Source organism: Pseudopipra pipra, chromosome 5, assembly GCF_036250125.1.
Source record: "Pseudopipra pipra isolate bDixPip1 chromosome 5, bDixPip1.hap1, whole genome shotgun sequence".
Lineage (NCBI taxonomy): Eukaryota > Metazoa > Chordata > Aves > Passeriformes > Pipridae > Pseudopipra > Pseudopipra pipra.
The window spans coordinates 69,819,750-69,843,591 of record NC_087553.1 but is presented as its reverse complement, the minus strand read 5'-3'; the positions used below and the strand labels follow the sequence as shown (position 1 = coordinate 69,843,591).

The window sequence follows — 23,842 nt, the reverse complement described above, 5'->3', positions numbered from 1 at the left end:
GCCAAGTGTCCCCAGGCACAGATTATGTCTTCAAAACCCCAGTGTTCCAAAGAGCTGACCAGGATTTCAGATTCCCACAATCATAGGCTCAGGAAGAAAGGAAAACAGTTTTACATCAATTTTACAGTACAGGATCCTGATGCTTCAGAGATGTTCACAGGAAAAGCCCCAAGGAGAGTGGGGAGATGCAGAGGTAACACAAGGGGAAGGCTTCTCATCACTTTTCATCTCAGAGGATAATGGCCACGCGTTGATGCCAAACAATATTGTGCATGTTCCTTAGTTTGGCACAGTACCTTCTGCCTTGCTCGTTATCTGATCTGGATAAATCAGTGGATCATCTTCCAGATCCTCAGCTGGAATTTCTCAGCATACCAGCAAGCCACACAAAGCTTCTGGGTGTCCCAGTGGTTTTAGAATCTTTCCTTTCATTTGATTAGTTCTCATAGTAGTTAAGGGCCACCAAGTCTGCTCTCTGTTTTTCCCCTGTGGGTTATGAAAGTCCCATTTGGAAATGATTTCAGGAGGCAAACATAGAAGCATAGGGCTTTGCCACTCTGACCCTCAACATTTTGTTTATACTTCTGCTGAGTCTTCACTTCCAGCAGCTAAGTGACAGGATCCAGTGGAGGATAACCAAGTCAAAGCTCTTCATGAATTCTGGCATTTTTTGAGGAACAGTTTGAGACTGTCAGGACACATCACCTGGGTTAACTTTACCAGCTGTTGGGTTTGGATCCGCCATCACTAACAAGCTCCTCTTTGGCCACTGCACTATGCAGCACAAGCTGTTGAACACAGAGGGGCTTATGGCCAACCTGGGCTTGAACAAACAATTATAATCTTCAGTAGCTCCTCATCTGCCCCAGTGTCCCACAGATGTCTGAATGACATTTTCCCCCACAGAATATCAAGAAATAATAGTGGGCAAAACTGTGCATCCCTGAAAAGGTTTCTTGTTGGTGGCTGGTGAGCAAATTTCAGGAGAAATTATTATGTGCCCTGGATTAAAGAGAAGCACTGGCAGGACCTTGGAAAGCAGAGATTTTATCCATGTAACATTTCAATGAGCAAAGTTGTGCCAGGGGAAAGAAGAAGGGGAAGGTTAGCAGTAAAAAGCAACAGCTTTCAATTGTATTAAAAAATAGAAAAAAGTAGATTCTGTGAAAATATTCAAATGTCTTCTTATAGTGAAAAACCTGAAGTGAGTCTTTCGCACACATTTTTTCACATTTCTAAATAAGCATGTGATTTTTCTAATGTTTTTCTCCATAGGGTGTGAGTGTTATTAAGTGATGCTGGTTCCTGAGCCTTTATTTTTAAGACACAGCCATGATTGCTTTGCAGTAAAGATGTGCCAAGGCTTGCATTTGACTCTGTAGTGCTCAAAGACTTCAAGTTCTCATTATCACTATGGCAACTATTAATCATTCATTTGTTGTAACATGATAAATACATGCCCTCAACTAGGAAGCATGTTACAAATCACTGGAGTACCCTCAGAGCTGCTCTGTGTAGCACTAAGTCACCCAAAGGAAGGCACAAGTACAGCAGCAAGTATGTCAAAATGTTGCATCAAAACCTTGTGATTTGGGTCATCAGAAGAACAAAGCAAAAAGTATCCAGTGCGGGGTTTGTGTGATTTCTCAAAACAGTAAATGCTCGTAGTGTAAAGCATTTACTCTAAAATGTAGATGCTTACAAGTGTGATAGTGACACATCTCTACCATGCACTGGAAGATGGCATGGTGACCCACCACATCACCTCCAAGGAGCTGGATCCACCACCCAAGGATGGAATTTCAGATCTTGAAGACAATATAGGCACATCTGAAAGGTTTTCCATTCTTCAAAGTGGAGCCAATAAGATATTTCTTGGGCACAGAGCTATATTGATATGGCTACACCGTGTAATCTTGGAGCTACCGTAAAGGTAGCACTGTGATACACAGCATGAGTACATCCCCTGAGGTTACAAGCCAAGAGCCAGCCAGAAGGCATCCTCTTCTTCCTTTTCTAGCCCCAGGTGGCTCTTTCCAGTCACCAATACCAATCACAAGAAAAGCTTGAGGACAACATCCACAAAGACATTTTCACAGCCTCATTAGCATCAAGTAAAACTTAAAAATAGCTCTCTTGGCCATGCTACTGCTCCACTGGCCAGAGCAAAGCCCCCTTGTTTCCCTTGCCCTCATAAGGAGCAGTAGAGACAGACTGCCCTATACCCAAACTGCCTGAGGACAGCAGGTAGGCCAGTGTGAACATTGGTCAGCAATTTGGTTTAGGCTTCCTATGGGATGATTTTTGGCCCTCAAACACTAGCAGGGTGAGGAACCCCCCATTCCTATGTCACAAGCTGTTCCTATCCTCTCTTTACAGCATGATGCTGAGGGTGAGTTCAGAGCCCCAGATCAAGGGATGAGAAGATGCCTGAGGGTGAAAAACCTGGTAGGAACATGTTGGAGAACTGGTCTGGTCCTATTTCCAGAACCTACACTGAGTTACCATGATAGCTATGCCCAAAAGCTAAGTGACTTTGCTGACTTACCCCAGCAGCAGCCCCTGCAGCCAACTACTATGTTCATAGCAATTTTAACCATAACAGACCAGGAAGTGTCACTGGCAGCTGAGGACTCTCAACTGCCTGGAAAAACCTTAGCTCTCATCCTGACAGGCCACAATAAAGAGTAAAAGCCCCCACCTAGCATCACTTAGTCTCTGGACTCTTCTGAGACAAATAGTGATTTTTTTTTTTTCCTGGATCAATGTGAATCTTATCCAGTGAGAAAAGGCCTAAGGCCAACATTTATAGAGGTCACTGGCACTGACAACTGGCACTGGCTCCAAAAGGCTCTGCAGTATCAATATTGATGGTATCTCAGAGTATCTCCTTTGCTCTATAAGCAGGTCAAGGGAATTGATTATTCACTCTTATTTGGTACTTGTGAGATCACATATGGGGTCCTGGGGCCAGTTTTGGGCCACCAAGAGAGTTGTCAGCTGGTTGGAATGAGTCCAGTTTGGTCGTAGGTCAAGATGCTGAGGGAGCCAGAGCACATGATGTGTGTTGTGATACTGAGACAGTCAGCCTGTTCACACTGGAGAAGAGACAGCTTCAGGGGAAGAGGAGGATATTGGGGCTGACTGCAATAACCTAAAGAAGATAGAGAGAGATATTTCTCAGGAACATGCAACAGAAGGACAAAAAGCTACATGGACAAGACAGGCACGAGAATTTGCAGGAAGGGCAATTTCAGTTAGATATAAGGAAAGGAAAGAAAACTTCACCATGGAATGAGTAAACCACTGGAATGGGGATCATGAGAGGAGGTAAGATCCCCATCCTTGGGCACATTCAAAATTCAACTAGGCATGGCCCTGAAGCAACCTGATCTGACAGGGAAGTTGGCCCAGCTTTGAGCAGCGGGTTGAACTAGGACCTCACAAGGTCCTTTCCAGCCAGAATTGCATTGTGGTGCTGTGATCTTTTATTTAGGTGATTCCTACCTGGCTAATCCCCAGCAGCACATCACTGCAGAATACATGCTACTTAATCCACTATTCTTTGATCTTTAGGACTGGAGTCAGGGAGGGGATCACTACATGAATCCAGCTCTGGAGAGATCTTGTCTCCAGAGATTTATGACAGCTAACTACATTCTTCTCTCAGCCTACATGGAATTTTATTTTCTTTTATCCTGCCCCCCGCCCCCAAATCCCTGTGCCCAGTGTAAGAATTCTCCTCTGTGTTGTACAGAATCTGAAATAAAGAATTCAAAGGTGTGCTAGTGCCACCAGGAAAGACTTTAAATTAGATGGTTGCTGTACATCTTATATTCAGATTGATCAGGGAAATAATCACAGACAATGTTCATAAATAGATGGATCCTGTGTTCCTAACAGGGGTTAAACTGGCAAAAAAAAAAATAGATCAAAGGACAGTTTGCATCTGAGAACAGCAGGCTTAGCGGCTGGAGAAGGAAAATCTTCTCATGGTATTTCTATTCAAGTCCAGCCTCAGCATAAGGTGATCACATTATGTATTTAAAAATGAAAAACTACCGTTTTTCAGAAGGGAAGTTTATCACAAGGATTATCTACAAAGGCTACAGAGAAAGATGTCACAGCAAGGAATAATGTGCCAGACTGGATAGGAGCAGCAGCAAAGGGGCTCCGTGATGCCCGGCACAGTCGAGATCCTGGGATAACATCCTCTTTGTTCCACAAATGTTTTGCCATAACGCTCATTGCTGAACTACCAGAGCACTTTCAAGTTATGCACTAGGCAATATGACTAACATCTGTCATGTTTTTCCTTTCATCCTGTCCCCAGGGGCAGAAGCTTGTGCAGTCATGGGGAGGGGAAGTTAATGACATCCCGTCCCATGCACACATTTGTACGCACACATGTGCACCCACGCACAGATACGTGCTGACGGAGTCTTCCTTTACTTCCCTTTTGGTCAGTAAGGGGAAGAGCTGGAAGATGTACTTTCCACAACAGTAGGGGTGGAGATTTGCCACATGTTTAAGAGCAGAGATGCAATTCTTTGAAGTTCTGAAATCCAGAGGTAGCACACTCAAAATTGCATCCTACAAGTAAAAGACAAACATTATCTTAAAAAACATAATCATCCCTCCTCCATAAGTTCCAGCTCAGAATACCCTTCTCTCTTCTCAAAACAAAAAAACAAACAACTTTTGGCTGCAAAAAGCAACGTGAGACGTGGCAAGGCAAGGGATGTAACGGTGTTCTATTCCAAAGAAAACACTCAATTCTTTTATTACAGTGAAAAACAATAATGGGATACAGAGTGTACATGGTGTAAACACCTTTAATGCAATTCTAATTTTATTGTTGCTTCAAGATCACAGATTGTTATGGCAACTAAAGAGGGAAGGGGAGGGAACCTGATCGCAGCATTAATTTGATATCAGATTCATTTGTTCCACATTTGTGCTTCAATACATGCATAATAAACAGTTCCAGTTAAAGAAAAATAATAATATTGTAGCTATAATAATGGCATAATGTAGTATCTACTTAACCCTCAAGTCTGGTTAAAAAAACCCAAAAGAACGCATAAAAATCCCTTATGAGTCTATTACAGTTCCAGCTGCAAACCGACGAACATTATAATCAATAACACTTGTGGAGCAGGAAGGCAAATTTTCAGAAATATAGTCTATTAAAGCATTGAAAACTGCTAAACTGACAATTATAGCAGTGGCCCAATGTCCCAGCCATAAAGTCCAGGCAGGAGACTCAGCAGCTGCAGTAGATCCCACTCTGCTCCCTCAGATGGGATGTGGGCATTGCAGCACCAAATGTGGGAATGGGATCTGTAATGCTGTTGTGCCTCCTCCCAAGGAAGGACCAGGCAGCTCCTGGGTGCATACCTGCCTGGATGGGGAGGAAGCAACTCTTGTGCTTTGTGAACCTTAGCCATGATGGTTGAGCTGGGATTTGGTTTCTAAACTCAAATTGAGTGTGATAAAACTCACTTCAGATGGGCAGGTCCCCAGAGTGGTTTAGAGCACTTACCAGGGATGTCACAGTCACAAAATCCTGTGCTGGCCAGTAAAGCCAGGAACCTGAGCATATGTTTGCTCCATTAGGGCTTTGAGCAACCTGGTCTGGTGGAAGGTGTCCCTGTCCACGGCAGGATGTTGGAACTGGATGATCGTTAAGGTCCCTTCCGACTCAAACCATTCTGTAATTCTACAATCCTTCCTGAGAATAAAAACTAACTGCAAAATCCTAAGACTTTCCACTTACCAGAATACCCATTCTGCCCAGAAGATCAATAAGTGTAAAGTTGGAAAAGATTGAAGCTACTTAAATGAGGATTCTTAAGGGAACCATATCCATCTCTGATAAAGGGAAAAAAATAGGTTGCATCAGAGAAATGGAAGATACAAGCTATTGCCCTCCAAGGAGTGCGGTGTCTGCAGCTTACCCAAACATAATTCTGGAGGCTTTGGGGCATGAAGTGTGGCTTCACTTTGAAAAGGACCCATTATTAATAGTGTCATGGGTTTCTGGGATTACTGTGTCTCAGAGGTTTATTGTATGTTCATTTGCTCTGTTTACTAGCAAAATGTTTCTCCTCCGGATTCTCATCTTGCAGGGCTGTAAACGCAGCTTAGGATCTGAAAGTCAAGATGAGCTCTTCCAGGCTCATCCATCAAGAGTAATAAAGTGTCTCCTGGAGGTTACACATGGGTAAGCAAGAGCACAGTCTGACAGCAGTGGGATTACACCGTGTGTCCTACAATTAGAAATTAATGATCAATTCTTTCAGATGATGCAGAAGATAGAAAAGGCTCCAGTTTCTGTGTTGTGCTGGTACACCAGGGCTGAGGGCAGTAAAAATGGCAGGAAACACAACCCCCAACACACACAAAGCATCCAGGTTTACAGAGGTGGGAACATGCCTTTTCTGTCTCCTGTTTTCAGAGTAGAAGCAGATTTTACTCATAATTCTTTCCTTGAAGAGATGAAAGTAGTAAGGCAGAATGTGGCCTGAGGGTCAGAAATATGAACACCCTGTTAATGCAGAGTGAATTAAAACGTGAATAATGGTTCCACAAAACTGGCTAATAAATGGCAAAATGAGAAATTAGTTTGTTCTGTTCCCAGATAAGAGCCTCATTCAAATGTTAGCCTGCAGTGCAGCTTTCGGGAGCATCATCCTGTGCCTGGGAGTCAGGTATAACTGTGTTTTAGTCCAGCTGTTCAAAATCTACCCGTATTATTCTTTCAGTGGCAAAAAAGCAACAGGTCTCTTTACAAAGAACTCCCAGAGTCAGCAGTGTTTGTATTTACAAATCATCAATGACCAAACCCAGTTCAGCAGAAACAATGTCACATAGCTACCGGCCTCTAGTTCAGTGTAATTTAATTATTCCTGGCACCACTGCTTCATCTTTTTTTTTAAGCTTATTTCTGGCTACTCATATATGACAAAGAAAACCCCAATGTCATAAACTAACCACGTGTTGTGTTCGCCCTTGTTGGCACTTGGTACAAAAGATGCAGTAGTAAATTCAGTAAATTCTTAATTAGCCAGAGCTCCAGACAGATCTTTTTATCTCCTGTATCGACCTGTCATCAGTCACTCCAAAGCATGCAGACAAACAACTTCAATGTTTTTGGTGACCAGGGCTGACTAACCTGCAATCTTTGAAAAGGCTTCAATCTTAACAGGACAGGCCACCTCCACCAAGCTGATGGCACAAAAACCTGTGCTCAGGCTTACACCCTGACACAAAACATGATCTTTTGAGTGCTTCTGACCTGCCAGTGTAATCTTTAATAACTGACATGTCATGAAGAGCTGTAGGAATTCATTTGCATGGTTGAACCAACCATGATGGGAAGTTGAAACCTGACAAAACCTCAAACAGGAAACAGGGTGGAAACAATAGGCTTCCTACAGAGGAGACCAAATTAGATAAGACAACGATCCTTTTGAGGATTGCAGGCCAGGAGTTGCCTTTATTTTTTAATAAATAAACATGAAATCAATGTTTTGCTTATCCAGGTACTTGGATTTTTATTTTTTTTTCACACAGGCCATCATCCAAGGCTAGCAAGGCCAGGTTATTTGTGCAGAAATTGAAACATTTGTCCTTCATAGTTCATTTCTCACTTGACATTCTTTACTCCTGATTATTCTGCTTTAAAAGATAGAAGCATCCAGCCATGGAGAAGCAATAATCCCCAGCAACAGAGGAAGCTGATGACACAGCACAAATGGTGCACTTTGTGCTTGGTGCCTGGCACTCAGCAACACCACAGGAGCTGAATCCAAGGGGGGGTTCACACAAACCCATTTAGCAGATTCTTCAGAATAACAAACTTGTTTAAACGAGGCTCAGCCCACAAGAAAGGGGCAAGCAATTTAAAAAAAAAACAACAACCAATCAACAAAAAAACAACCGACAACTAAAACACTCAAACATTGCCCAACTTCTCCCATTGAGGTTTTGCAAATCCTGGCACTGGGCCATGAATTTTGGCCCCGGGATCTTGAAAGGAGGCATTGTGCCTCCAGATATTATTCTCAGTTTTCTTCTGGAAAAAGACCCTCGGATCAGGATTTCCAGTGCTGCCCACAGCCTCCTGACTTCTTAGGGACAATCTGAAAATTACTCCTGCAATAAAAATGTCAATGTCCTGATCAAGTAGATAAATAACAGGCATGACATGTCCCTCTCCCAGGGGCATTGCAGCATAAAGGATCTCTTTATGTGTGTTATAAAGGGTATGGTTCCTATATTGCTGTTTCCCATTCTCCTACCGCTGATCTTTTCTCCTTACCACCCGTTGCTGTCCTGGAACCACAAAGCACATCCTGAAGGAGAAGTAATCCCAAGAAAGGGTTCTTAGGCAATTTAAGCAATCTCAGATTTCTCCCCCACCTCCATCTTCCTCCCTCCATCTCTTCTTTTCATTAAGGAAGTGAAACTTCTAAAAAGTCTTTTCCAGCCAGAAAACTGAGCAAATCAGGAAGGATTTTCCAACTCCCCTCACCATGGAGTTTTGCAGCATTGCTGCCTAGAGTTGAAATTGTGAATTCAGATGTGATTTTTGGATTTTGATTTGGTCACTTTTGACCAGAATTCCATCTTTGATGTCTTCTTGATGGTACATCTTGGATGACACTGGCTTGAGCTAAAAGAGAGCAATCAATAAAACACAGTGAGCCAGTAGAGGCTGAACCTGCTCTTCTTTTCCATCCATAAGATCCCAGTTACAAGCAGTATAAAATAATTATAACTTTCAATTCTGAAATTGATTTTTATAGTGATTTTGAGTTTTTCTTGTTTAAGTTTGTAACATTTTGTTCTTTCAAGTGCTTTTCTGCCTATGATCTCTCAGCAACTGACAGTGATTAATGGAAGCTCCAGTACGCTCTCATATGACAGAGGAGACACAGGATTACAGCAGTTTCTTCTTCGAGAAATGAAAATTGCACTCTCTAAGCCACTAGAATAAAGTAACTGGTGATGAACGTTGACTTTAATGGCTACTGGGGATCTCTCACTTCGCTACTAAAATTCAGCCACTTGTCGGATGAGAACACATCTGCCACCCAGCCATCTGCAGCCACGGCAAAAAGCAGTTCAGAGGCAGCTGTTTTGGGGTCACAATGCAACAGAAATGGTAGTTGAAATTCAACAAAAGCGATTTCCCTAACCAGAAAATTATTTTTATGTGAAATTAAAAATAAATAAATAAAAATAGAAATTTTAAAAGGGGCTGACCTTTATCAGTTAAGAACGGTTCGAAGCAAAATATTTTCACCAAGTTCAAATTAAATATTTAAGGAGGTTATTCATTGGGAAATGTTATCATCTGTTTTTAGATTCAACCTATTTCTGAAAATACTGTTGGACTTAGAGTGTTTTCAGTGCAGTGGAAATGCTGCTTATAACATTAACTGCACATGGATGAGCCTCAAGACACTCTGCAGATGGATGGGAAGAGATATCCCATATCCTGAAGAACCTGGAGCTGAAAGAGATGAGTCAGGCAAAGAGTGGAAAGAGATGGCAAAGGCCAGCAGTTAACCCAGGCCTCCCAAATCCCACTTTAGTGGAATCCCACCTTCTGATTTTGTTATTGTAATTGGTTCAGGCTTAGAATGAAAATAAATTATAAAATCACAAAATGGTTTGGGTTGGAAGGGACCTTAAAGACCATCTAGTTCCAACCCCCTGCCGTGGGCAGGAACACCTTCCACTAGACCAGGTTGCTCAAAGCCTCATCCAACCTGACTTTGAACACTTCCAGGGATGAGCAAATGATTTGTATTTAATGTGTTTGGCATCCATTACTTCACACAAAAGGTAGCTCAGGTGAGTTTCCTGGCAAATACAATGTATATTCTTTAGGGAAATAAAAGACATTATGCAAATCTGTGAGCTGGAGGACTCGTTTCTCCCTCAGCCTCGCAGATACAGCCAGATTCACTGAGTGCATGGCTCTGTGGGCTGCCCTGATATCATGCCATTCACGCCCTGAAAAACACCAACCAACCCATGGCCATGGTTAATCTGGCACCAATTAAAGACATTCTCTCCTAGGCAGCTTTCAGCCAGCACAGCAGAGCTCCTGCTCCCTGAAAGCAGTTGGGCAAAAACACCTTTAGTACCCAGGCATTACCCAACCACCCCATGGACTCACTGCCCAGGGAAGAGACCTCTTATCTGTGAGAAGTGTGCATGGCAAGATCCATTTAAATATGTTAAATTCCCTCTGAAAATAACTAAACATCCCAGCTTGAGCCCTTTGGCCAGGATTTCTGGGATCTTTGAGCATCCTGCTCTGGGCTCACAAGCAGGTGAGCCAACCCTGAGCCTCTGTGTGCTGCACAAGGGAACCCTCTGGAGAAACAGCACATCACTCTTCAGTGATAAAAACACCTTCTCCTGCCCTTCCTCTAGCTGTTAAGAGATTACCTGCAAAATTACCTGCTCTGCACAACCAACAAGCAATAGTTGTTTGCCAGGACTTCTCCTCCTCTATGAACACAACACCCCGAGCTGCTGGTGGTGGCTGTGGGTTGCCCAGGGTGGCCCCATCACTGGGAAGGGATGCTCTCCACCATCCACACTCTCTGCCACGTCAGGCAGTGCTGGAGTTGTCATCTACAGAGTGCATGTATGGGAGATGTGCTAGGAAGAACAGATTTTTTCCTCTGATGAAGTTTTGAGTACAAAATCTCATGCAAAAGGCGATTCAGAGGTGAAAGAGACTCCTCAACACAAAGCAAAAATAACATTCCCATCTTCCTCTCCGGCTGAGCCCAAGAAGGTGTGCAGCCACACTAGGCACCAAGCCTGGCACAGGAATCAGCCCCACAGTGGTGCCAGGGCCATGGTGAGGGAGACAGCTGCCTTCTGTCCCAGGCACAGGGTTGCTGGGCTCCCTGAGAGCCCAGGATGGTGGTTCATGGCTGGAAAAAAATGCAAGTGACTGTTAGAAGAGGCTTTCCACTATTTGCAGCAGACTTCACCTCCTTGTGAAGTTGCCCATTTCCTCTGTCCTGGAAGAGAGGTGGGCTTGGCCCCCAGTTCAGCAAGACTGGGAGAGGAGGGAAGAGGGGTGCTTAGTCTAATTATGGATTTAGTTGCCCAAGGCTTTTATATCAAATTGGCTTTCAGGTACAAAGACTGGTCCTTAGGGATCCAGAGCAGAGGCCATCACAACTGATGGAGGCCAGATGTTGGTTTTTCCTTGTAGCTGTATCAGAGTCAAAATGAAGAGTCAAGATGAATGGCTGGGATGGGTTTCAGCACAAACCAGCATGTCCCTGGCCCAGCCAGCCTCCTGTGCCTGTGGGGACCCAGCGTGGCCTTCAGTGCCTGCCCACCCATCCTCAACCATATGGATGTAAGCATGGGGTATGATTAGCTAGTAGGAACATAAAATGTGGTTGTCTGGTGAAAGCCAAGCCAGAATTTGGCAATTCAGGGCTAACAGAGCCAGTGAAATATCTCAGGAGAACAGCAGGGGAGGTGGTGGGGACTGAAAATAATGAATGTGGTGACAGGAAGCTGGAGGGTGGGAATTAATGGAGGTGGTCTGAAGAACAGGCAACCAACCAGCCAATCTAAAGACAAGGATCCATTGGCTGAAATAAGGGCAGGAGCTATTGAGCAGCAGAGGTGGCAGGGAAGTCGATATGAGACAGAGCTGACTGGCAGGACAGGCAGTCAGGGTCCAACCAGCCAGAAGGAGGCAACTCCAGAGCACCAGTCTGTCATTCCCCTGGTATTTACTTCCCTCCACTTCCCCTTTGATTAAATAATTGCCTTTCCATCCAAAAGCCCCTTTTTCCTTTGCAACTGGCAGCCTCATCATTTACAAGTATCTAACCCATCTCTCCCTGTAGTCATCCTTCCCATCACTAACCACTCTCATCCTCTCTAGTCCATCCTGCATTCAAATAATCATGCCCCATCTCCATCCAAAGCCAACCCAGTGCTTCTGCAACTCAACATGCTCCCATGTTTTTCACTGCTGTGCCATTGGGACACCACTTATCACATCACCAACAAGGTATCAATGCAAATGTGCCCCTGAACAAAGCACATATTTCTGCAGCTCCCATACATTCAGGGAGCTCTGGGAAAAAGCAGTTGCCTGTGAAGACAGGTTATTTTAGCTGAATCTGTGTTAATTTGGAGTAGCCACACCATTTTCACCAGATGCAGAAATAGCAAGAACCAAAGCACGAAGGGAAGACCTGACCTTCTGTACCTGCTAAGGGAAGAAAGAGAAGGCAAGGCTAAAGGCAGCTCTTTCCCAGGCAGCCTGAGACAGGCCTGTGATGGTTTCCAGAAGGTTGCCCAGGACTCCTTTGGCTCTTCCTGGTCACCGACAACTCAAACCAGCTCGGTGCGAGTGATGCGTGCACGGGACACACGCGATCCTCACAGATCATCCTGGGTCCGAGGGGATGTGGGTACAGCACCAGAGCTTCCTTGTCCCCAGCCATTGCAACAGTAAACAAGGAACTGCTAGCAAAAAAAAAAAAAAATAGAAAATAAAAAAAAATTACCTGTGGTATTTGGGATAGCGTGTTCCCTGACAGATGAAAAATGTCACAACCAACTCTCTGTACGTCTGTGACAGAAGGGCTGGCAACTGCTCCAGGTCACAGCCAACCTTTGCTGAACTCACGCTGGCCCCACAGAAATTACCCCCCTCTGGCCCCTAATTCTTACCTGCACACCCTCCCACCTTTCCCACCACAAGACCATGGGCTTGGGGAAGGGGGAGACTTTGTGCCCTGAAAAGAGCAGCAACTGGTAAAAGAAGAAATTACAGTTTTGAGTAGGATCCAGTGAAGAGTTCCAAATCAGAAAAGAAAAAAAAAAAAAAAGAAAAGAAAAAGAGTCTCCACAAGTGTTTAATGTTTCCTTCTCTGAGATACCCTAATTTTCTGCTGTCACACAACATTTTAAGACTTCAAATAGAAGCAACACCATCAAGGGTGATAAAAAGGCTTCCATGTGATCTCAAACCACTTTTGAGCAGGGACTGAACTGGTCTAATTAGCAAAGCTTGTTTGTTCTTGCTCAGGACAGTCCTAGAAAGAACGTCGTTTAGGATTGTTGTTTGTCTTGGCCCCACCACTGAAAACTGAGAATCTTTGTCAGTGTGACTCACAACTGTTTTATGTCTTTTGGAAAACAAGAAGGAAAAGATATGCAAACTTTTCCTTCTGCTACAGCTGGCTCTTTAGGAGAGTAACTGAGGCAAAAGCAGGACAAAGAAAGAAAACTTGAAACAAACTGAATTTTTTTAAAAAAATTCAAAATCACTATTGGGGTTGTTTTTAATGAAAGTTGTCGTGGTTCCTTTTCCAAAATGTGTTCTTGAAAATGCTCTAAAACCAGGTTTTGAATCCCTAGAAAGCACTTATTTTCCATGTACAATTTTCAAAATTCAAAAAGACAGAGAGGGAAACCACCCACTTTTGCCATTTCAAGAGGAATACAACTTTTTGCCCCAAAACTCCATGTTTGGGACTTTTGCCACAGGACTCTGTGTTTGGGTCCTTTAGTTTGTAGCTCTGTGAGCCACAAGGTGCTGCTCACAAGACATTCCTGCTTCTCAGCTGCGTGAAGATGCAACACCACGAGCCCCTTCTGGTACTTCCCTCCAGCACCTTGAGAAGGAGAGAGGGGAAAAAAATTATATTGGGGAATGATGCACAGATCCAGACCCACCCTGCAGGAGCCAGGACATACACCAGGACCAGGGAAGAAACAGCAGCGTTTCAGCTGATGGTTTTAATCGGATAAGGAATGTTTTTAAGTCTCAGGACCCAAAAACTACAATATTTTTTAATCCAAATAGGTACAAAACTTAATCTTTCTCCTTTGCCTCAGTGAAATTTTGCTAGAAAGGAACACAGAAATTCCAGTGAATGTGTTGAAAATGTGACTTTTTGTTTTTTAATTGTTGGGGGGAGGTGTTGAAAGGGAAGTTTAAAAAAATAAACTTACCACCTGTCTTTTCAGCTTGTGGGTGTCAAGCTTACAAAAAATATTAACAGCAATGTCAAAATCGTAGCCAAATTTAGAGCAAACATCACTTTTCATATGAACCAACCACATTATTATGCAACTTTTAAAAATGACAGATGATAGTTATTGAAAGTAAATTATAATGAGTGTTCAGATGGAAGTGCTAGGAAATGCACAGGCAAGCATACAACTTGAGCTTGCAAACTCTATGTGCTGAATAGAGACTATAAACTATATATTTTAAGGGAAATGAGAGTAAATGTTCCCTAGACGAGCTAAGCCCTATGAGTTCCTAAACAGATGTCAAATTTCATGTGTATGTGTATGCACATATTATAGATAATTACAAAAAATTAACATTTAACTTCACTACACATTTAATTTCATTAAATGATATAAAATAATAAAAATATATCTGTGTGTGTACGTAAATAAATTCATACACATTTATCTGTGCATTTATTTTTTCAGCTTATTCATGTGTGAACGTGCAGACAAACACACACATATCTCCATATGTTGGTGAAGGCCTGCATCTTGTGCACATATGACTGATCATATTTTGACATAATGGATTTGCAAAATAGAGTGGAAAAGACCTAAAAAAGCGAACTCTGCTACAAGGACAAATTAGCATATTGTGAGAGCCCTGCAGAGGATATCAAGCATATAGACATTTCAGCATACAATGTCCTGCAACAAAGAGTTTGCTCCAGTTGCCTGCAGTCATATTTTTAAAAGATGAGAAACTAATTAGCAGCATTATCAGCATAACTTTATCAAAAATTCTTTATTTTTCCCAGGCGGGAGAATGAAGTGCACAGGGAAAACGTTGATTTTAACAACATAATAAGAGGGCCTCAGTGGGTTCTCAGAATAATAACAATATCAATAACAAAAGCAGCAATAATAGATAAGACAGAGTTCTCTTTTTCCACAGTGGTTGGTGACAGATCTTGGGTTCCTGGTAACAAGTCTCTCTTCCTTTGGCCAGAAATAGAAAGATTTTAGTTTAACCCCACCCCAGTTTACTGAAAATATGTGAAGTCTACCTTGGGGTATAGAGGGATATGAGGGCAGAGATGACCAATCTTGGTGGAGTCAAGAGAAAAGGTGAGAAGAGGTTCCTGGAGCAAACTACCCTCAGGGTTGCAAGCTGGTTGAAAGCTGGGGAATGAACCTACACCCACTGGCACAGCACAGATGGCCTGGGGCAACTTGAAAATCAAACCATTGGTGTAAATGCACTTTCTGGCTGGGGGGGGGGGGGGAATTAAAAAAACGAGGCTTCTCCTCTGTCCTGGTTTTGGCTGGGATAGAGTTAATTTTCCTTTCTGAGTTTTGGATTTAGGATGAGAATAATGTCGATAACACACTGATGTTCTAGTTGTTGCTACGTAGTGTTTACTCCAAGTCAAAGACTTTCCAGTTTCCCAGGCTCTGCCAGTGAGGTGGTGCATGGCCAGGACAGCTGACCCAAACTGGTCAGAGGGATATTCCATCCCACAGGACATCACACTCAGTATATAAACTGAGTATATAAACTGTGGGGGAAACCTGGCTGGAGGACAGGCTGGCCACCAAGTGGTGAACAGTGGTATTTGGCATCGCTTTTCTTTCTTGTGTTTTGTTCCTCTATCTCTCTCTGCTTTTCATTACTATTATTATCATTGTTATAATTAATATGACTACTATATTTTAGTTTGTTTCAATTATTAAACTATACTTATCTCAATCCATGAGTTTTACCTTTTTTTCCGGTTTTCTTCCCCATTGGGGCAGGGGATGGGAGTGAATGAGCAGCTGCCAGCTGAGGTCAAACAATGACATCCTCTCTTTTCACTGTGATGAAGATGGAGGAACTCCATGATCTATCCATCAACAGCCCCTCAGTCTCAAAAGGGGTCATCAGAGACCTCTAAAGTCCAGGGACAGTAAGAGTTGATTTGTGCAAACATTCACAGCCGACCACAGATATTTAAAACATTCAGGCCAGAGAAGTGCAAGGAGTGTTAGCACACTCACAAGAAGCAGTTTGTTTTATATAGCCTGTGTTATCTGCTTAGTGCTGTCAACTGTCACAATTTTACCAGGAATCTCCCAGTCAGCGGTGCTTTTCCCGAGAGCCGGCATTCCTGGAATTGTACACACACATTTGGTGTTTCACTGAAAGCTTGAAAATTTCAGTCTCGTACGCACCTCTACCTGGAAAGAAGGCAAAAGCAGGTTTAGTTTTCTTTTTAACTTTCATTTTCAGGCCATTGTTGGGAGTCACAGGAATGAAAAATTATGCTGGACCTGGTGCCACTGAGCACCAAACGATGGAGGTTTTCGGTGTGGGTTTTAAGGCGTGTACCATGGGCATACCAAACTGTGCATACCATGAGCTGCAGAAGTCGATGTATTCACTGCTGAAGGGCCAAATTATCCCTGCTGGGATGTGGTCCTGGGCAGTGTAGATGATTGAACCTGAGGCTCCAACAACTGGACTTGGGAAATGTCACAGAAGCCTGAAGAATAGTAAAAACATGGAAATACCTCCTGAGGGAACGTGTGTCACTCACTGCTCCTGTCAAGGAAATTGCAGAAAAATTTCAGCTGACAAATATACACACCCCAGGAACAGCACTACCGTGGATGACAAACCCATCACACCAGGGAACAGTGATTGCTGCACCCCCTCAAACAGCAGCCTCACCACTCCGGGCAAAGCAATTCATAGGAGACAAACAACCCCAGCCCACACAAACTGCCATGCTTCCTGCAAAAATACCCTTCCTCAAATCCCAAAATCAGAACCAGCCCTCAGCACACACAGGAAAGGGAATGCCCTGCTCTTGTCCTTCGTCTCCCACCCAGTCACCACCAGGAGAGAGGAACTAAAGCCCCCCAGAACTAGAAGGACAACTCATCCTTTGTTACCCATACCCTTTGTATTGAGGATTTCCATTTTGCCCATTCACAAAGATGGGATAGCAGCCACAGGATGGACAGACATCAGCTGGGGTAGCTGCTGGCCAACAAACTGACAGGCATCACAGATAAGTTCATAGTGATTACCAAATGAACTCAGTGACTCCTGGAGCTGCTCAGAGAGTGTGGCCAAAGCTGGGACAAACCTGCAGGCTTGTTGAGCCAGGATATGACTTTTGGAGAGATCAAAGGATGCATGTGTTGTGAAGCTCAGGCCTTGTCAACCACGCAAGTGATTCGGATGGCCAGCAGGCTTTTCAGAAGTGCAGTGTAGAGCCGGAGGGAGTTACACTTCAGTCTCATCCCTGTACTCACCTCAGAGCTCTGGCCCTGTGAACAACAGAGGACACACCAGTTACCAGCTCAAGGGTTCAAACAGCCAGCCACAGACCCTTCCCACTGGGTGTTTGCCAACAGGGTGGTGAAGCACTTGTACAAACCCAGACTTGCTGTCATTCCTCCTGGTGAGTCCAGGTACACACTCCATGTGTTGTGGTCATCTCTGAATGATGCTTAAGAAAACACTTGTGAAAGAGCAGGGGGACTGAGAGGTGCAATATTGCTGAGCACAAAGGAGCAGTGCCAAGGGTTCTGTTGAAGCTTCACCCAAAATCTTCATCACTCCCAGGAAGGCTGGACCAGTTAGAAAGAGGTAAGACACCTTTTTTTTAAATATAGTTAAATTTTCAGAGGCTGTGTTGGGAAAGCTGGAAAGCCCAAAGAAGTAAGAACCACCAAGGGACAATGTCCTTCTGACACATGAAAAGCATGCTGCAAAAAGGCAAGGGACAGCCTGTTTTCCATGTCCATGGCACATAGGACAAGAATTAACAGGATTAAGTTAAGAAGAGGGAGATTCAGGTTAGATATGAGGAAAAACTTTCTAGTGGTTGGGATAGTAGAGAACTGGAATAAATTTTTCTGATATTGAGAGGTTTATGGCCCTAGAAATTTGGGGATTTACAATAATATAGTCTACAATAGGTAACTATTTACAGTGTCATTGTATTTACATGATTTTATGTATTCCAACAGTGACTTACCAACAAGCTGCCTGGTAAGACTTTGATAAATAAATATTAGTATCTCACAGCTTCAAAATGTTGTGCATAAGAATGATGCCTAAGTCTGGAGCAAACTTTTTGCACGTCCCAAGTGGACAAAATTCTGCAAAATTCAGCAAAAAAATTTGCAACTGCTTCTGCTTCAGCACATAGTTGGTATGAGTTACAGTGGCCTTGGGAATGTGGGATCTTTCAGCAACCTGCTCACCTACTCTGACGTGGCTCTTCACCTTGATAAATCTCTTTTCTCTTATACATAGACACAGGCCCACACACATGCATAGAGATCTTTAAAGTCAACCCCAGCAAGTGGAAACAAAGAATATTATTTGAGATGGGCCTAACAGATTGGATTAAAAAAAAAAAGAAGAAAATAAATTAAACCAGCAACAAACAGCCCTTGAGCGCCCGTGTGCCAACTTTAATCCCCTCGTTAATTAAAAATGGCCGAATCATAACCCCTTTCCAAAATTAGGTTTATAGTGGAAATGCCAACTGAACAGACCCTTCAGTGTAACAGCCCTGCTGCCGCCTCCAGAACACAATCGTGGAACGGCAAAACATATTGGCACCTCCTGGATCCGCGGTTGGAATATTTGCTCGGTGCCGTCTCTTCCCGTTAATTGCTGTGTGGAAAGTGGTCCCGGTACAACCTCTTTATCTGTCTGCCTCAGCAGCGCTGCTCCCGCCGCACACACTCCAGGGGCACGGTTGGCCAGGCTGCCGGGATGCGGTGCCAAGCCCAGGGAAGTCGCCCAGTCCATCCTCCCCTCCCCGCCCCGAAAGCGGCAGCTGGATCCCCGCTTGGCTCCCGGGCTGGCGCTTGGCTCGCCCTGCTCTTGGCTGGTGAGGGGCTGTGCAACAGCTTGCAGCCTCCTCGCTGGGCGGGATGCTCAGCCGGGCTGGCTCAGCAGCCTCTCCCGGCTTTCCAGGAGATCAGCGCTCCCGAGGTCCTCGCTACGACCATTTCCCCTTCGAATACCGGCAGCACAACGCTGAAAGCCTCACCTGCTTTGAAAACCAGGCTGCTTTTCTGTGCATTGCATCCTCTCGTGTCCATTTTCTCGAGTGGGTGGGTGGGGGTTTTTTTGTTTGTCTGGGGTTTGGTTTGTTTTGTTTGTTGTTTGGTTTTTTTTTTAGCTTAAATTAAGAGCTTTATGCAGCAAGGTTGCTCTTAATTATGAGTTTCTACAATGCCTTTTAGGATGCAACAGCACCCTCGTACCAGCTATTAAAACCTGTCAGGCTAAGGGAAAATGCAGCCTGTAAAATGGCTCCTGCCTTTATAGGCAGATTCCCTGTACAAATCCAGGACCAGGGGCCAGATCTCCACTGGATCTGTGCCAGTCCACACCAGCTGTCAGCACAGCCACAGAGGACCAAGTATTTCTGTGCCACCCCGTCTCTTCATCACAACTGTCAGCTCAGGCCCCACCACAGAATATTTATGAGGGGTGAAAACAGGAAAGAATAGAAATATCAACTCTTGGGCTGACTTTTGCAAAGTCATTAGGTAAAAAATAGACATTTGGTCCTCATAAAGTGATTAAAAGTGTTGGGAAAGATATAGGGTGAAAAAACAAATCCTTGGAGCTTAAGGGTAGGTTTGCTGTTTGTTTAATGAAGGATTGGCAAAGGACTTACACTGCATGAAACTTGACATCACTCTTGAATTCAGGTGCAGAACTGGGAAATGAAGCAATCAGTGAAAGTACTGAAATATTGGTACATCTGTGGCTCTGACCATGCAAAAGTTATAAACAATGAAGGGCTAAGGGTTGCTCTGTACTGAGAGACAGTCTGAAGTCTTTGCATTTACATACCAGCTGCCATCAAGGCTTAACCAAAGTGTTTCCAATTTCTTTTTATTGTATTTTGTGTTGTGTTTATGTGTTGGAAATCAAGGCACAGAGCCTGCAAGTCAGGGTGAAAAAAAGGACAAAGACAAACTAAATGAGGTGCCAGTGGAATTCAGGTGCTTAAATGCACGGAAAGCAATATTTAAACTCCCTGCTCTGCTGCTAAACTTAGAGATATCTAAGTGCCCAAGTAATAATTCTCCATTAAATGAAAATTCCTTTATTCCTGTCCTCTACAGAGTGTCAAACCATTAGCAATCCTGACTGGTGACCCTCAGTCCAAGCCCCCACCAAGCTTGGCCCCCTCCATCCCACAGCCAAGACTTGCCATGCTCCAGCACTTCCCCTTCCCACCAAACTGGGGCCAATCCCTGCCCAAAAGATGAACAGAAGTCCCTGTGTGGCTGTGGACTGTGCCTGGTTGGAGGAGGTTCCCAGAACCCCCATGTTTGGGACTAATAGGGAGTTAAGATTAATCTGCACCATCTTCCCTTGGCCCAGCAGCCACCCTGCAGACTTACAGCATCACCCTGCTCCCACATGGAGGGTGGTTGAGTCTGACTCCAACTCCTCTTTAGAGTCTCCTAAACCCCAGCCAGAAATGAAGGAGTAGAGATCTTTGGGTTTCCTGTGGGGGAGACGCATTCCCAGGTGCCCCAGGGGGACTCCAGCCAAGAGCACTCTGCCTACAGCTGTAACAACAGGCGGTGTCGGGGGCTCCTGTCAACTGACTTCCCATCCGGGCTGCTAATAAGAGCTCCCTCGACTAGGAAGACATCACTGCAGAGAACAAAACCATCTCCTGCTGAACTGATTATATTTACTGTAAAACACGGAAGCAAATGAAGTCTCTGATTGAGAGAGAAGGAGAAAGCTTTTAATCCCGCTCTGTGACGCTTGCCAGATTGACAAGTCTAGAAATACAAATGGAAGAGTAATTATACAAGACTCACGTCGCTGCTCAGATTTATTTTTCCAAACGTAAGAAAGAGAAAGAGACAGAAAAGGCCTGGCTTGTTATATTGGTTTCCAGAGCTGTTAGCGCAAATTGATTAGAAATCAAAGTTCAAGATGCTCCAAACTACTCAAGAAATCTTCTCCTCTGAGCTGTGGGACAATCACAGCATTATGGATGATACAAGACAAAGGAACAAATACATCGAAGAAAATAGGAATTTGCTATGAGTCCTAGAGCTCTGAAGAAGGGGGAAATGTTCATGCTACCTGATCCAAATAATTTTAAAGTTTTGGGAGTAAACTCTAAAAGCATCCATTAAATCTTTGAGTTTGGTTGCTAAACAAAAGCGATAGAGAGGACCAAATGCTGAAGTGTCTGACAAGTTAGAGTCACTAAATACTTTGTGACTACAGATAAAGATACTTTGGGTCAGAGTTGAGCTCAGAGCAAACACGTTTCATCGAGGGCCCTTGAGGACACTGTATTTTTTAATTGGACTTGTACTTCCATCACACAAAGCATTTTTAAAAAATACAGCATAGACAGGATTCATCTTGCCTAATTCAAAACATCCACGCTGGAGACATCTGTGCCTCACTGAGCCTCCCATCCTTTGTAACCGTGAAGGGAAACAGGCACTTTCACAGCTCAGCTGACCTATTTTAGATATCAGCTTTAGGGCAAGATGAATCATGCCTTGAATGTGCCAATTTCCCTGTAGTGCCAAAGCAAGACTAGACAACCAGTTTATTTGCTCAGATGAATCCCACGTGGCTGGGGCCGATAGGCTTGTGCTATGATCTGGCTGAATGTGGGCTGCCTCTGGTTCCAAATCTTACATCATCCCATGGACAGTCCTGTGTAGCTGTGCCTCAGTGGGTCCTTGGAGGTGAGTTTGAGAAGCAGCAACTGCCTCCAGATACCATCGGTTCTGACAATTGCCATGGGCTGCTAACGAACCTGGAGGGCTTCCCTTGAGAAACAGATCACCTCAAATATTTAAGTTGACCCCAGAGAGTTTGCAGAGTTTGAATCAAACAACGGCAGGTTCAGCCTAATTCCAGCAATGTTGGTATGGATCTGTAGTGGGAATAATTTGCATGTTCAGTTTTTGTTTCTTAGTGGATGTATATTAATGCCCCAGACAGCAGTAGCAAGAAAACAATTTACATTCTAGTCTTTCCTCCTTTGGTGAGGACTTTGTCTGAAAGGCAGCTTTATAGGTAAAGATTCACATTGCACAGGGACATTGAATATTGAACAGGAGCTTTCCTTCCAAATTTTGTTTCCAGAAGGGCTTAAGAAAGATAACAAGAGTTTTATACATCTGATTAAAAAGCCAACACTCCAAACTCTGTGTATGGAGGTTTCTGGCATGATTTCTGTTATGGTCATAATCAGCTGCTTGCCCATTCCAGCTGCTAAAGCACATTAGACAAGACTTGAATTCCAAATATTATTCTCATCACCATGGTATCCTGTGCACAGATCCCCAAAGGTAATTAAAGAAGTTTGAGGCTCTGACTCCAAAGGCCAGGTCCATAAATAATTTCAGCGCTCACAATTAGGTGACATCGTGTTTTGTTTTGAGACTTTTGCACTGCAGGGAGCAAATCCAGAAGCTGCCTTGCCTCCAGCTACAGGGAGAGATCAGGGCACTCCGGAGATGGAATGGAAAATACAACCCCCCAATAAAAAAACACACACACACAGAGCAGAAAGTCGTGTCAGTACAAGCTCATAGAAGATGCTGCACACAGGGACACATCTGCAGTCTCACCTCTCTTGGAGGCTCCTCATCCAGGCTTGCAGAGAAGCAGCTTCATCTCCTCAGAGTCTTTGTACAGAATCCTCCTTTTCTCCTGAATGTCACTGTTAAAACCTATGCTAAGCACAAGCACAACCTGCACACAAGCAACAGAAGAAGGTTTTTTGGTCACTCCCTCTTTCACCTCCCAAATTCCCAGCAAGAGCTTTAACTATGAGGTGACAGAGACCCTTTGCTGGGATGACTGGCTCAATATTCCCATGAACACCCCAAATCCCACATTATTTTCTGGACAGCAGCTCAAGCAAAATCAAGTTTCCCTTCCAGGAGATGGCAGATCTGATCCCTTAAGGATGAGGGATGGCAACCACACTGGTATCTACTACCAAGTGTTCAGGAAGGGACATCCCACCACTATCTTTGAGCAGCCTTATCACTGCCCACTGAGTTTGCTCTGAGAACTGCTACCAGGCTGGATAACCCAAAGGATTTACCTTACCTTTAATCCCTCATCCCATGATAAACAAAAGTAACTGGAACTTCAGATTGGAGTTTTTTCTGCTTTTACCTGGCAAAAAAAGCACAACTGGTGAGGCCGAACAGCAGCAAACCTGTGGGTACAGAGGACTCACATAATGCAAAGAGACACATAACCAAAGCAAAAACCTCCAGAACTGGGTAGTAGTTGGAGACAGGTATTATGTGTTGTTACATTATATTTTACTTGCTGCAGTGTCATATTTTGCCTTAACTGCCAGGTCCCTTCTGGACACCACCCCGATTGCCCTGCACGCAAACATGGTGAACATCTGGCTCCATCAGTTTTATTTTTGGGGTAGGGAGAGGAGAGCAGTTCATAGAGCTATTAAAAGTGATCAAGGGAAGAAACAGCAAAGGGTTGTCTTGAGATAGGAACAGGAAATCCTGGGGCCTGACCTGGGTTTTCAGGTCCTGCAATGGCTCATACAGCAGTGTAGGACCTTGGAAAGATCCCACCTTCTGCACAAGGCGTAAAGGCTTTGCCTGAGGAGCAGCAGTGTTTGCCTTGTATCTTCATCCTGCAAAAAATAGCAATAAATGACTACTTACATGTCATTTTATGCACTATTAAAGGTGGTGCAGGAAGCACAGGATCAGTATTATTCAGTTGCATGTTTACTTCCTTTTGGAT

At 43.9% G+C, this 23,842-nt stretch overlaps 2 long non-coding RNA genes across 2 annotated transcripts in view; one reads left to right on the top strand and one right to left on the bottom strand.

Moving 5' to 3' along the window:
* Positions 1–23,842, top strand: part of LOC135415034 (uncharacterized) — a 621,260-nt gene that overhangs the window by 456,271 nt on the left and 141,147 nt on the right. The window lies entirely within an intron of this gene.
* LOC135415027 (uncharacterized) lies at positions 9,237–19,200 on the bottom strand. Its single transcript, XR_010430943.1, has 3 exons — positions 16,075–19,200; positions 13,495–13,688; positions 9,237–12,531 (listed from the first exon to the last, which is right to left on the bottom strand). It is a non-coding gene; the product is annotated as an uncharacterized LOC135415027 (long non-coding RNA).